At 38.8% G+C, this 14,981-nt stretch overlaps 1 protein-coding gene across 3 annotated transcripts in view; it reads left to right on the forward strand.

Annotated features, from left to right (window-relative positions):
• The window catches only part of NAV3 (neuron navigator 3), a 274,517-nt gene that overhangs the window by 190,418 nt on the left and 69,118 nt on the right, over window positions 1-14,981 (forward strand). The window lies entirely within an intron of this gene.

Below are 14,981 nucleotides of genomic sequence, written 5' to 3' on the forward strand. Positions count from 1 at the left end.
ATAAACAGAGAATCAAATATCAGTAGATGTCACTTTTTTTTTTTTTTTTTGGTAACAAACAAATATCCTGACTTCTACTGGCAGGCTATTTTGATAGTGGAAAGGAAGAAAGATATAATGAGATGGACTCACACACTGCACAATCTAGGGGAGAGCCCTTAATGGCTTGTTTATTTTCCAAGGTTGCACACTCCAGCATTCCCAAGTGTAAGCCATTGTATTTGACAGATTTGAGTATGACCAGAGGCCTGAACCAACAGCCTGTCATGTTCAACTATGCTGAATGCTTTTAATAGCAGTGTTAGAGCAAAAGAGTGGAGGCTGAGCAGCTCATCAGTCTCGGGAGACTCCTGGACATTGCCGCGTTGCAGGCAGACCATGACTGACTCGTGGCCATAGATTAATAAGAGCAGGGAGAAATCCAACTCAATTTTTTTCAAAGAAAAAAGCTTGAATAAGTGAATAAAAAACCAATGGGCCATTGGAGTCTGCCTGCTTGTCATAACGAGCAAGAATCCCGTGATGTTTTCTGCAAACACCTGTAACGGTTGTCGCACTCTCTTTTCTGCCCATAGCTGCAGCTGGTCAAGCCATGGACAAGTCTATTTGCAGACTACTGCGACTTGTTCTTACTCTTCACCAGCAGGAATTCCAGGGACGTTTTGGCTCAATGCCTAGGTTTCTGAAGAATGAACGTGAGGCCAAAAGTTAGTGTGTACTTAATCCGGTACCTGGATCAGGTCGCTCAGCAGGGACAGAGCAGCGATACCAGGGGAGGGGAAAGCCAGACGCAGCGCTTCGCTGCTGAGCGTAGAGGACCCTACGGCCACTTTGCTTCCAAACAGCATGTATATGTTCTCTCTAATCTCCAGTTCTAATACAGTTTTTTAAAGTGAATCTTTAACTCATTTAACTGTCATGTTTGTAACAATCATCTGTAAGTATCTCACAATCAGAAAATTCGAATGGGGTTACTTGAGTACGGCAGGATGTTCACGTGAAGTTCTGTGAGATGCAATGGCAACGTTAGAGGTGCCAATTGAAAATCAGAGCTTTTAACGAAGGACAAGAGAGCAAGTGTCTTTATTAAGCCAGTGAGTTAGCAAAAAGCGGAGGAAGGTCAGAGGTTCTCTGACTGTTCTTTCCGGGTTTTTTCCTCCTTTGGAAAAAGGCACAAAACCTAGCAAGATGATTGAAGAATTGCTTCCATGATAATGCTGCTCTGTTGCCTTTGCAGTGACTGAAGCAATATAGTCGAGAAAAGGGAGCGGTGTTTTTTGCAGGGGTTTCTTCTGCACTGCTGCAAGGGAAAGTGGTAGTCTTAGTCTACTTGTTAGCAATTAAATATTTACATAAATGTTACTCCTCTCATGGTTGCTCCTATCTGTTATATTTTAGCACAATAGTCTTGATTGTTACCCAGTATAAGGTTACCTATTCCTTTACCCCAACTGTAGTCCTTCAAAACCATTTTAGAACGTTTTGTGATTTATATTTATGTCAGTAATCATGTACCTTTCCTGAGAATTGAAATTGGGGGCCGGGGGGGCGATGTGTTAGATATAGAAATGAAGACTTTTTATAAGGCAAAAAGCTGTAGCTATTATAAACATTGGCTAGTTGTAGAAGAGCTGTGATCAGTAGTAGTACATATTGTACGTGTCAGGGATTTTAAGAGGTAAGTTTACACTAGTTTCCAGGCTGCCGTAGCCTGTTGTCACTATTGCAATACCCTCTGCCCTTTAATTTCCGCTGCTTCCGATAATTTTATGTGGTCTGTCAGAGAGCAAAGATTATCTGAATTTTAGGTTAAATGGGAGAGAAGAGGGCAATTTCAGGTGAAAAGTAAGTACACAAAGTACTTGAATAATGTAAAGGCGACAGACTTGCTCTGCTAGAATTGCACGGGAGGATTTTTGCTGCGGGCCCTGTGCTGCTGTCTGCAGTGCCCTTTGTCTCAGCTGTCTTGTGTCTGGGGCAGAGACAATCCAGCAGTTCAGTTCTCCAGACTCTGCTCCCTGCTAATGTCTAGAGCTCTGACCTTTGTAGGTAACATCCATCCTTTTTTTCATGCTGGATTTCAGCTTGGTGTCCCTCTCTGCTTCAGTCCATCATATTTCCACAGTCTCTTGCTGTCTGGTCTTTTGATGTCTTTCTTGCATCCTGATTCTTTCTGCAACATTGCAGATGAGTATTTTCAGTCCTAGTTCTCCTAGCAGGTGGTAAAAAGCCCTTTCTGTTCTCTTTCCAGCAGAACCACAGCCTTCATGCTTACCCATTACAGTATTTTTTTCTCTTTTTCACATGGAAAAACTGCATGGAAAAAACAGTGTGCATGCGTTGTTTCTTTTTTTTTTTCCCCCTGATAATTTTAGATTCACTTCCCCACTTTCATAGCTTGCCTGGAGTTGGGGTTTTTTGGGTGGTAACAATAAATAGCGAACTTGCTTTTCGTATTACTAATGTTAATTAAAAATTCACACAGTTGCAAGGATAAGCACCCAGGCACGGCCGTGGTGGGCTGGGGAGGACCAGCCCAAGGGCTTTTCTCACCGGCGTTCGCCACTTCTTGTTTGGTTCCATCACAAAATCCTCTTTCTGCCCCTCGGTGCTGAGCTCAGCGCGCTCCCCAGTCACCCAGAATCCCTGAGAAACAGCCAGAACCAAGTTCCTCAAACATTTGATAGATCCTGACACGTTAGGGGAGTAAATTCTCTCAGGCGGTTCTTTATGTGCCTGCGGGCATATCAGGCGTTGGTTTTCTCCTGCTGAAGATGTTTAGAGGCTAAGATGGGTCCTCTTTTTAAAACCTGCAGTCCACGCCATGCTGACAAGCTGTGTTGAGTGTCTTGAATCCATGAACACCATCTTTCTCTTTCAGTCAATCTGGCAATAATAGTAATTTCAGGACTTTCATCCCTTGGGAAGAGAGAACTCGTAGTGAGATACATTAGTGCTGCCACCTTTTCAGCTGACAGGGTTGCTTTTAATGTGCTGTTTCTCTGAACTTTGAGCTAAAAACAACCAAGGGAAATATTCTGTTATCCAGAAGAAGGACTACAACTTTCTAAAGGCTTTGGGATCTTCTTTTTTACAGAAAATTGTTTACAAAACAGAATGCAGCAATGCCTTCAGGAAACATCTGTCACTGTACTAAGAAGAATACCAAAAACTTTAGCACGCATAAAAATTAGTTATTGTTGTTGGTTGCATATCTTTAGAGATTTGATCAAAATTTGCCATTTCTTTTTAAAGGAATTTCTCAGATTTTAGATCTGGTTTTGCATTAAATTACAAGTGAAATGTTTTTTTAATTTGTCACAAGAGAAATTGGAGTATGTTTGACTAAGAAAAAAGAAATTATCTTTTTAAAGTTCTGTTTAAAGCAACCATTTTATATTATCCTTTATTATGTTATTATCTGTATATTTTTTCATATGCCTAGCATATGGTATAATATTTCATTGAAGATGCTTCAATTTAGAAAAAGGCAGTTTTGTTCAATATTAAGTAGTTTTCCATAATGATTTGAAATATCAGATAAAGTAAATTGAAACTTCTGAAAACTAAGACATAAAAAGAATATTTGCAGTGTCCTGTTACACCTGTTTTCTCAGTGTAAAAGTGTTATTTCTGATTTTAATATGACAATGTAAGTATAGATTGACTGAAGTCTATAAATTAGTTTCTAATTTATTCCATTCTTCGAGCAAATCTTAATTTTTTTTATAATATTGTGAGATGATTCATTTTCTGTCAAAAAATCAGTATACAGTCTAGTATGTTTTGATTGAAAATTTCCAGCTAGCCTTATATCCACATAGTCCCATGATACTTTGCCCTGTCATAGTCCAGAAAACTGAGCAATTTATCTGGCCTGCAACTCACTCCTACAACCCTCTCTTCTCCAGGCTCCTCAAAATTGGATAAGGATTAGGTTGAGACCTGAAGTAATAGTTCCATAAATGAGCTCTTACCCTCATTGGCAAGATGATAAACAGGTGGCACAGGGAATCTTTTAAGAGATTATGGGACCAACAAAGATTGGGTACCACTGGTTTATGGAATAACAAATATTAATATTTGGAAACTTCTGGTGAAAGAGTCAATCCCAGTTGTGATCTCTGAGCAGAATTAAAATACTATGGCTCAATGATGGCTGTTAACGACCATGTGAAAAGCAGCAATGTAACATAGGGTGCAAATGAATAGCATTTAGAATTGCTGCAAAAGCCCAGCACAAGTCAGGATTAAAGATAACATTTAACTTGTCGAACAGAATTTACCTAAAACTAACCAATGTCAATAGTCTAAATGCCCAAATAACTCTTTAATGCAGAACAAGAAAATCTTGAACATTTGGGAATTGAAAAAAATATCAAATAAATGCTAGGATGCCTAAACCTCTGCAAATAATTTTGGTTCTGAAATCTGTGTTTTCTAAACTCAGCAGCCTGACCTTCACAGGGGAAAAAGCTAGAAGGAATTAAAAATCAGGAAAAAACCTCCAAATCTCAAACCTGAATAAAAATGTTCTATGAACCTATTTATTAAAAAAAGAATGAAGGTATGCCTAAACTGGATGAACCTTTTTTTTTTTTTTTTTACGCAGTCTGGTGTTGAGTACAGAATCATGTATGTCTGATGTACACTGATATATGCCTCTGTCTTCATATGGCTGTGTATTTGCATGAGAGTTACAAACTATATTTTCTTGAGCCCTTATGTTTTCTGCAAAGTTTGATTAAAATCAGCCAGCAGTTTTGCGCAGGCAGCAGTGACGAGCAGGGGCCTGAAGGCCAGATGTGCATGAGCATTGAAGCCTTCATTCCTTAATAAATGATGCTAAAAATCAGGTCATGCAGAAGCAGGAGAAAGTCCCTTCCTACTTGCTGCTAAAGCAGTAATCTGGGTCTTTACTCAGCAAAATGTGGGAAACGAGCAACAAGTGTGACTGACAGTCCTGGCCAACAAAACCAGGAGAAGAAACAGCTTTGTGTTCTGCTTAACTTGCCCTTTGTCAGACAGGTTGTTGTCGTGATGCTGACTGCAAGCAAGTAAGCCTATTAGGCTTCAGATAATAGGCTTACCCTGTTATCTGAAAATATTTGTGTGGATCAAGCTCTCAAAGAGTTTCAAGGGTGAAGATTTTTATTAAGAACCCCTTTAGGCACCAAACCAGCCGCTTTTCCCACAGTTGCAACTTGTTGCTAAACTCAACAAACCAGCACCTTGTCTTGAGACCTACAGGGAAAAAACCACATTTAATGAGGGTGTCCAGGAGGAAGCCCGTTGTTTGCAGTTGCTTCCCAGATGAAATTCATCCCGCGTTTTCAGAAGGGCTGTGTTTCTGACTGTGCTCATGCAGGGTGGGAGGCATCCCGCTCCCCGGGTGCTCTCCCTGCTCCTCCGATAGCAGCGCAGGGCCGCGAGCTCTGCGACCACATTATGCTAACCGGTAAGGAGGTTATCAAGGAGTGCTGCAACGAGGTGACAAGGATAGGAGGTGTCCCGCACTCGGTTGTTACTGTCAGCTAACAACTGTAAAGGGTGATTTAAAAAAAAAAAAAAAAAGGCATGAAATTACAAATTAAATATAAAAATTTTGGTTTAGTCTCTGCCTGCCACATCTTTCCATCCTCAGCAAAGGACAGTATGGGGTAACAAATGTCTCCCACAAGACAAAACCAACTCCCAACCTCGTTTTGCCCCAACAACAAAGCTGCGTAAAACTGCTGTTCTTAACTGTTGCTATTTCATGAGAGTTATAGGATAAGTATCATGACCAGAATGAACAGAGATTTACTTCTCGTCATTCTGCTAACACGGTTATGTATGTTTTTTTCTTCAGATTGAGTTTAATCAGTTGCAAGCAGGAAAAATAAATCCCTGCTTCTGCACGGAAGCAAAAATAGGATAGATAGTTCTAGCAACAAATATTCTTAAAAGTGAGAGACTACACACAGCAGAGGAGGTTACCAGTAAATCGGGCTTTGACATCAGGCAAATAATTCCTGGGAAGAGTTCTCCTCTAAACAGTTACCAGGAGGATCTGTTTGGTTTCTTCACATGCTGTAAAGACAAGGTTGAGTAAAGAGCTTTGATTTTCCAGTACCTCCCTCCCAGCTGAAGCTGTGGCTCTCAGTTTGCAAACATGAATGGCAAATTCTGCTTATCTCAGGGTATTTAAGGTGCTGATTTCAGTATGGTTTTCCTTCAAGTACAGATGTGGATCCCATGAGATGTTTCTTTACGCTTGTGGGATCTCATTTCTCTCTTTGCTTTTGGGGATGCACATTGACCATATACAAAGTGAAGAATGATGTTTTTACTTCTTACAGTGATGAGGTTACAAGGAATAAAGTTTTATATTGCTTTTGTATCTTCTGAAGAACTCTATAGGCACTGTAATTTGTTTATTTATGTCCATTCAACTGATGTTAATTAACTTGTCTGAATCTGCATTTGAAAAATTGAAACATCTCTTGGATTCAAACAGTGTATTAAAAACATAACAAACAGCAGCAGGAAGATAATTACATCAAAAGATTTTCTCCCTTGGTTTGTTATGATATTGTCAACAGTTCTTGATGGGATTACTTCCTTACATCTTGCTTCAGCCCATATATAAGTATTTTCCATAGACTGTTTGAAATGTAATTAAAAATGGATGCTGTTTATCTGCCTCACGCAAAAAAAAAGAACTGTACATTCCAGAAACAAAATATCTTTTCTAGTGGGATATTTATTATTTTATTCAAGTAACACTTGCCTAAATTCCACTTTGCAAAGTCCCTTCTTCTGATTGTTGATACATTCTGTTACAAATTTAGAGCTAGTTAATGACTTTCTGCTATCCCTATCATGTCAGATTAAGCGTTGTATTCAGAAATAAGTGGAAACCAGAAGGGGTTCTGGCAAAGACTTATACAGATCCTGAGGTGTGGGTATGCAGGTTTTGCAAGGTATGTATAATTATCACAAGAAATGTAAATCTTCCATCAATTCATTTTTTTTCCTGCAGGGTCTAAAACCAAATTATTTCTTAAAGCACTTATTAAATGCTTGGAAGAAGAAATATGGAAATACATTGACCTTGCAAAAATGCGTTTTGCTCTAATTGTGCTCCTGGGCTAGAAATAGTTTCTGTAGTAGGTTATAATTTTCTAATTGGATCTTCTTACAAAAAAATTTCAAATATGAAATAAAACAAAAAAATATTTAAAAAAGTGATATGGCATGAAAACAGATGCATACATGCATTGCTATTCTTTTTAATTGTAAACAATTTTCCTTAGAATATGCTGAATGCAGCCATTCTGAACTGTACATGACATGATTTTCTATCCGTGGCCTCAAAGTAATTCAGGATTAACGCTTCAGTGGTTGCCTTGTTTGGGTATGACAGGTAATGCATTACACTTACTGAGGAAAAGGTGGTGAAATATGAGTCCAACTGGCTGTTTTCATTTAGCTATGAGGATAGAATAGCTATAATGAAATTTATAGCCCCTGCAAGTCTCTGGTTTGATTCAGGGCCTGGGTATTGGCTCTCACAGTCTGTGGATTGAAACAAAATATTGATTTTATGAACTCTGTGCCATCTTGCATCTGTCTGTGAAGGGTCACTGTAGCTGTTTTATGAATAATGAGCAGTTGAGCTCACAGTAAAAGATTTAAAATGGATTAATTCATGATGAATTGAACTTTGAAGGAGAAAGTTTGCCAGCTGATATATTGGCATGCTAGTGAGGAGTTGCTTTGAGTAAAACAGTCCAATTATTTTCTTATCTTTTCTTCTTAATGAGCTAAGAGATCATTTCTATTCTCAAAAGTCAATTAGGGGAGTAGCTATAATGTCTTTATTTTAGGCTAAATCCTGCCTTACTGTCCTGAAACGTGTCCTAAATTATGGGTGTCAGAGAGGATGGTTCATGACAGCAGCCTGGACTACATGTTAATATTCACTTTACTGGTGTGCTGTAGAGAAACGATGTCCACCTCCATTGTGGAGGCTGATTTACGCATTGTGTTCCCAGTTTTATGGATTTTATGTGTGGAGGACTAGCTTAAGCACAGACTGATGGTCAACCAGTTCTATCTTCCTCTTGCAGGGCTTAACTTGTATAAGTAGAGTAAGGAAAGTTGTACTAAGCTCAAGATTTCTACTGTGGGCATCTAGTTTAAGTCCTCTACCTCGCTCATCTCTCTCCAGTCTTTCCTGCTTACCCTTTGGATGTACCTGCCGTTGTCTGCTGACTACCTGGGGGATTAAATGCCAACCTTTGATTTCCTAACTCACATTTAATGTAGATGCCTTGCACACCACTGACAAGAATTGTCTTACAGTCCAGGTAGCTGCTCAATTCACAGGTGGCTAAATTTGGGTATTTGGGGTTTTTAGGGCACTATTGGCTACTTTAAATATCCCGTATAACTGAGGGTGTCCCAGTCCTAGCCACTGCAGTAGACTAGTGTATTAGCATCTTATTTGGCAAACATGGAAGTGGGCTATACTAATCAAAGCAATTGTTTGTGTTTCTCATTTCTCTACTGTTTCTATGAACAATTGTGTAGAGACATCCAGAGGGTCTAAGGGAGGGACATGGACACCTGCATCATCTGAGGATTTATTAACAGAAACCAGCCAGCTGTGTGCAGCCAGAGGAGGGGAGAGCACTTCACTGCTCATTTTTATCTGCTCCTAGTACGGATCTGTAGATCCTCAAACACACACTCAGGAGTTAAGTTTCTGTTTAGCCCCAAACGTTACTCTTTTGTCATGATCTCAGTTACCTTATTTGTCCTCTAAGACCATTCCCCCCAGCAGCAGAAATACAGGTAGGCACTGCCCTGTATGTACCCGCTATGGTAATGAATGGTTTAGAAATGTTTAAAAGTGTTTTCACGTTTTGAAAGCTCAGAGTTGCTATAAAAAGCAAGTAAAGATTGTTTTGCTAAAGGTGTTTGCTCAGATTCCCTGAATCCCAAATCCATACACAAGTCCCTGGGTGTACGTGAGTTCCACTGGCATTAGCAAGAAAGTGGCTAAGGATTTCTCATTCCTAAGCAAGACACAAAAGGACTGTAGGTCTGCTGCTGAGGTCTAAAGCCCTTCATGTGCAGTACAAAGCATGTGACAAATAAAGTGCTATTTTTCATTCAGAGTTACAAACCTCCCTAGATAGAACAGTTATTATGATTAAATAATGCCTTAGGAGGAAAGGTTTTGGTTTTATTTTCTGGAGCTGTATTCTGCAAGCTGTAGTTCCTGCTTCTGCTTGCAAAAACGGGTAATGAACCAAAGAAAAAAACCGCCAGCAACTGTCAAACTATGCCAAGGGCTGGATGCATTGAAGGAATCATACTTTTCCAGCAGACTTGATACCACATTGATTGGAGTCTTGTTGCCTTCATATGTCTGATGATCAACTTGTGAAAAGCTTTTTCATTTGCGTATTTAGGCCACTTTGGCTGGAGGTGCTCTCAAAAAATTAATGAAGTACGCCAATGTTGAAGCAAATTCCAGGCATTGACCCAGCTTATCAGTATGGTGGACTTCACTGAGCTGGCAAGTTTAAGGGCTTGTAGGAAAATGCTGAAAATAGAAACAGGAAGGGTGGAAGGAATAATCATCGTGGTTGGGCACTCTGCCATGTCTTGTCTGCAGTTAGAGACTGCTTTGGTTTTCTGAAACAAATACTGTGAAAGGAGAATATTTTAGGTATCCACGGAGATAACACAGATTGTTAGTACCACTTCCTCTGGTCAGGTACCTTCAGAATTCATTGCTCTTCCAATGCAGTGTATTTTGTATTTTCAGCCATCACAGAAAACATCTAGAAAAATTTGTTGCGTGTTTCTGCAGGTCTTCATTTTGTAGGGTACAATTAAGTATTATCTGGCTTGTTTCATTGCATCTTTGCCCTAGAGCTCTGTTGCTTGCCCTCCTGCTGTGTGAAATAATGTCTTATCCCATACAAAATATTCCTCATTTGGTTCATATACTTCAGCGTGTGAACCCAGAATTGGATTATTTTCAAGCAAAGAAAACCAAATACTTGTGGAAAGCAAACACAAAAGTGTCATGAGCACAGCTGAGTGCAATTTATATTTATAATCTTTGTTCAGCTCTACATACTGATGTTAAGCACCGGGTATTTTGACTTCAGACACCTTGCTATTTCTAGAACAGCTAGGCGGTAGAAAGGTCAATGAGAAGATTATTATGGACAGATTTTTCAGTACTAACACACACTAATGAAAGAGAGACAAAGAGTGATAGTGTAGACTGACCAATTGTGTAGATAGCAATTTGTGGATTCCTCAACTTCATGGAGTATTTGATATGACCAAGGACTTGGAATTTTGCTTGAAGAATTTGGAGCAATTTGTAGAGCATTGGGATGCGTACAATATTCATAGCCACCTTCAGCAATTAGAGACAATGTGGAAGTCTTCTTCAGAGGAAGTGTTATTTCTTGTTTCAAAATGGGCAAGAACTGTTCAGATTTGAAAGATGCAGGCTAGAATTAGAGGATGAGTTTTAGCTAGTGCAAATAATCTCATAGGCACACCTAGTGCATCAAAGAAAAACACGGATCTTCTAAGCAGAAACAATATTGGTAATGTTACTGCAAAGAGCCTTGGCAAACTCAAAGAGCATAAGGAATGTTTCTGGATGAAGGCTGTAACACAGTGGCCATAGATCTAACCAGGGGATGGGGGGAACCCACATCTCTGTGCCTATCACATGGTTGGGCACGCTTTTTCTAGCTCCCAAGGTGAAGGGGCATTCCTACTGCAGTACAGCTTCCCTGCTCGGATTCAGCCCTGTGTATGACTGAAGTGACACAATAATTATCAGAAATATAGAGTTGGTAAAGCTGAATGTTACTCAAGCTGTGTGAAAAGAACTTAATGAGGTTGTAAAAGCACTCAGAAGTTAAAGGGTTGCCTGTGTAACCTTAATTCAGATTTCTTGTACACATACATTTTCAGGCAATCATGGTTTGGTCAACAGCATCCCCCAATCTCTAGAGTCCTTATTTTATATAATGTGTAGATTCAGGGTGTTCAGTTATAAAGCAGTCATTTGGCATTTTGTGTATTCCTTGTTATTTATCATGTGTGGCCCCTTATTTTATTTTTCACATGCCATCTGAATATTTTTCTAAAGAGAAAGGGGCTCTTTTAGGGTGCTTTTATTGTAATGTCTGAGTATCCACAGTTATCAGAGACCGTGTTTTCAAACTCATTTGTGCATGTATCGTGTCCATTTTACAGATGGAAAGCTGAGGTACAGCAATAGTAAGGCCAAAAATAGCTGCTGGTTTTTGACATGCAGTTAGAGCTGCTGGTAACCTAAATTTTAAGATACCCCTGCAGCAAACTATAGGTTCAAAGCACACATTTGCATGCATTACATCTTTGCAAGTCAGATGCTAAGCTCTAAAGAAAATTAGAAGCTCTTTATTGGTGTCTGGCTCGTTAAAAATGTTGGTTAAAGCAGTTACCTAATATCTTGCAGGTTGCGGGGAGTCTGGTACACCAGGGGCTTCAATCATGCTTCATACAGTCCCTTTTGTTACAAAAGTCTTTCAACTTCTTTGAAAAATGACAGAAGGTAGCTTGCTTTAATGCAAAATTCAGATTCATCCCTAGAGCAGACCTCTTATAAGCACTAAATTAATGAAGCGTTTCTAAAGAAAAAATAGTATGTGGTTGTGTTATCAAAAACTGTGTTGTTACGTAGATTCACGATGAGAGTGGTGACTGCTGGGCTGTTTGCTTGCTCTCCGTTTGCTGAATTGAACACAGAGCTGGGCAGCACACAGCAGGCTGAGCTGAGCTGAGCTGAGCTGAGCTGCTGGGAAGGGAGGAACCTTTGGCCAGTTAGCTGGGAAAAAAACTAAGAAGACTCTGCCAGGCATGTGCAAACAGCATTTTTGAAGAGATTTATAAATTATCCAGATTTGAGAGGATTTATCTTAGAAACAGCAAAATGTACATCCTTAATGTGAAGATTACGGCTTGCTAAATTGCAAGGTTTTTCTCCAGTTCCTCTTGGGATCCAGGGGTTTCTCAAAGAAAAGGTTGCCAGAACTTGTCAAAACAAGGCATTTTTCTCTTAGCCTCAGTCTCTCAGATAGCTGAACTGCTTTTGTTGACATTTTCTTGTAAAGAAATCGACATGAGGCTGACACCCAATGAGAAAAAAAGCAGATTTGCCAACGTTATAAGTAGCTAAAATGTGGTTTTAAAAAGGGAAGTGGTGTCAGGCATTAATAAGCAGTGGTAGTAACATGACCTGTCATAAACTCTGTAGGATGCATGAAAAAGAAAAGTAAATGAAAGATAAAATGAAAATGAAAGATGAATCTTAGTCAGTATGTTAAAAACCTATATGAAGTCCCTTAGGTACAGTTTGACAATGAATATTGTTTTGATGAGGGGTAGAAGGAACAAGAAGAAAAATTACAGTAAGAATTTCCTGCAGACTCTCAAGAATGGGTTTTCAATCTCAAGGTGATGCACATCTAATTTTACCAGATTTGTTTGTCATACATTTGCTAGTTTAAAGGAGAAAAGAATATGAGTCATCAAGAATTTTTCCAAACTATAAATGAGGCATCTTCATTACCCAAAAATTATATTAACTCATCTGATAGCAACTATACTATCTAGACACAGAGAAAGAGGGCTGAAAGGTGGAAACAATGCTTAAAGATAAAAGATTTAGCTGCATGAACAAGTTAAAACAACTCTGGACAATGCACTAAAATAAGCACAGGACAACAGTCTTCATTGCCAAAAGGATGGCTGATACGATCTATTTTGTTGGAGATTTCCATTTTTACTATGTATTTTCAAAAGGTTGGTATGAAACATTGTGTCAAGTAGGAATCAGTTTCTCTAATAGTCCTTAGAAAAATGCCATACAGGAAAGAAAGATGTTTTGAATATTCCTATTTTTTACAGGCATACAGATTATTAGCAGAAATTTGGGGGTATGGAACCCCCCAAATTTAGAAAACATCTTGAGACAAATACAGTGATAACTCTGAAAGGTCAGTAGTGGAGGTGTCGAAACAATCTTCTATATATCTTACAAGATAGCTGTGAGTGTTCCCAGAACCCACTAATAATCCACTGGTGAGTGAGGTGTGATGAGTGTGAAACACCACACAGAAGCCGTAATAGAAAAGAAACATGATCATAGTCATTTTTGCCTGAAAACTTCAGATGTTTATATTTTGTGAATCAGCTGAACTATTTCAGAATTTAGAAAATGTGAATCTTCTTACAGAGAAAAATGACCAAGAAATAAAGTACCAAAAATTAAAATAGAATAAAATAACAAACAGGGTCTTAGGGTAGACTCAGAAAACTGATGGTCAAGTATTAATTGACATGAATGCCATACATTAAAAGTTCATGTTGCTTCTGAAATTACCCAATGTATCTCATTTTGGATCTGGCTTTTGATTTTTTTTTTCCTTTTCTAAAGTATCTTTTAATCAAGGCATATTATCTTTTCTAAAACCTAACCACATTTAAAATTATTTATGTTTATATCCGTCTTTAAGGTTCTCAGTCTTAACACTGTTATACAAGGTATATTCCCGTGTGTTACATAGCATTTGAATAATGGCTTTTAGCATCAATGAATTTCTGTATCACATTAGACAGTGAAAATTACAGAAAGTATAAATGACTAGTGCTTCAGAGATGGTTCTTAAATGAATGCGGGCAGCTTATAAGGTATGATATTATAATTGCTTAGATATGAAATTTTATTATTAAGTCACTCGATTGTATATTACCTGGAAATGTAGCAGAAGACATATTTATTTGTAGTCATTGTACTCAGCAGTGGAAAGCGCAGCACTGTAATAAACTCTTGCCCTCTAAAATATGTTTACCTTGTCACTGAGCTGGCTTACTAATGTGATTTTCTACCTTTTGCAAAACGACAGTAATGCTTGCTTGCTGCAGTTGCTATGATACAAGACTAGTGCACAGAACTTTCTGGTCCATCAGCACACATTCTGTACCATGCAGTTCACTGTCACTGCTGTTATGACTTTCTAAAGCCTTCCATGAAGAAGTGGACAAGTGAATTTAATCCGCCAAAACACCACATGTAAAATAAAGATTCACAGATATTTTCCTTGTTTGCTCTGAATGACTAGTAGCAATAGTACTGAGCTTTAACTCGACTGTGGGATTGAATTTTAGATTTTTTGTAAAAGGCAGCTGATAACATAGGCTACAGCAAAACAAGGATATTATGTACTCTTTCTTGTGTTTTGGACTTTACCAGCATGCATAAACATGTCACCTAGCTTTGTCTCTCCAGAAGTTATATGTCTAGAACAGGCTTTATCAACCCCCTCCTCTCTAGGAGAGGGAAAGACATAAAGAGGCAGCTTCAGTGGACAGTTCATCCCACAAACCTGAGACATTTTAAGCCAGGATGAGTTATCTCTTAGAGATAAAAGCCTGCTTTTTTGTACTGGTTAGAGGAGGCACCTAGATAGATAGCTTAAATGAGATACTTACCTTTTATATAGCTAAAACTATAGGAGATGAATCCCACTGCAAGTGATAAGGTGAATATTTTTCAAACTCTGGCCTGCGAATAATCCAAAGCAAGATTAAGAGGCAGAGATGCAGCAAAACTGGGAGTATACTGCTGCTTATGGCAACAAGCTAAGAGTCATAATGTAACACCAGGGAGAAGCAATTGTGTAGGAAAGGTCTGAGAAACACAGATCAACCTCCCTTCCATGCAAAAGCAAGGCTTTTGTGAGAGTAGGTAAATGACATTTCTATAAGAGTAGCCTTTCTCTCATTTGCATCCTCTGCCTCAATCTCCCAAAGCAGAAGATTTGACAGCCTGTGTTTCCTGAGAGATGTATAATGTGTTCTCTGTCAACTCTGGTGACTGTATTGTCAGGGAATCCTATTTTGATGAC

Source organism: Haliaeetus leucocephalus, unplaced genomic scaffold, assembly GCF_000737465.1.
Source record: "Haliaeetus leucocephalus isolate CR32 unplaced genomic scaffold, Haliaeetus_leucocephalus-4.0 Scaffold151, whole genome shotgun sequence".
NCBI lineage: Eukaryota > Metazoa > Chordata > Aves > Accipitriformes > Accipitridae > Haliaeetus > Haliaeetus leucocephalus.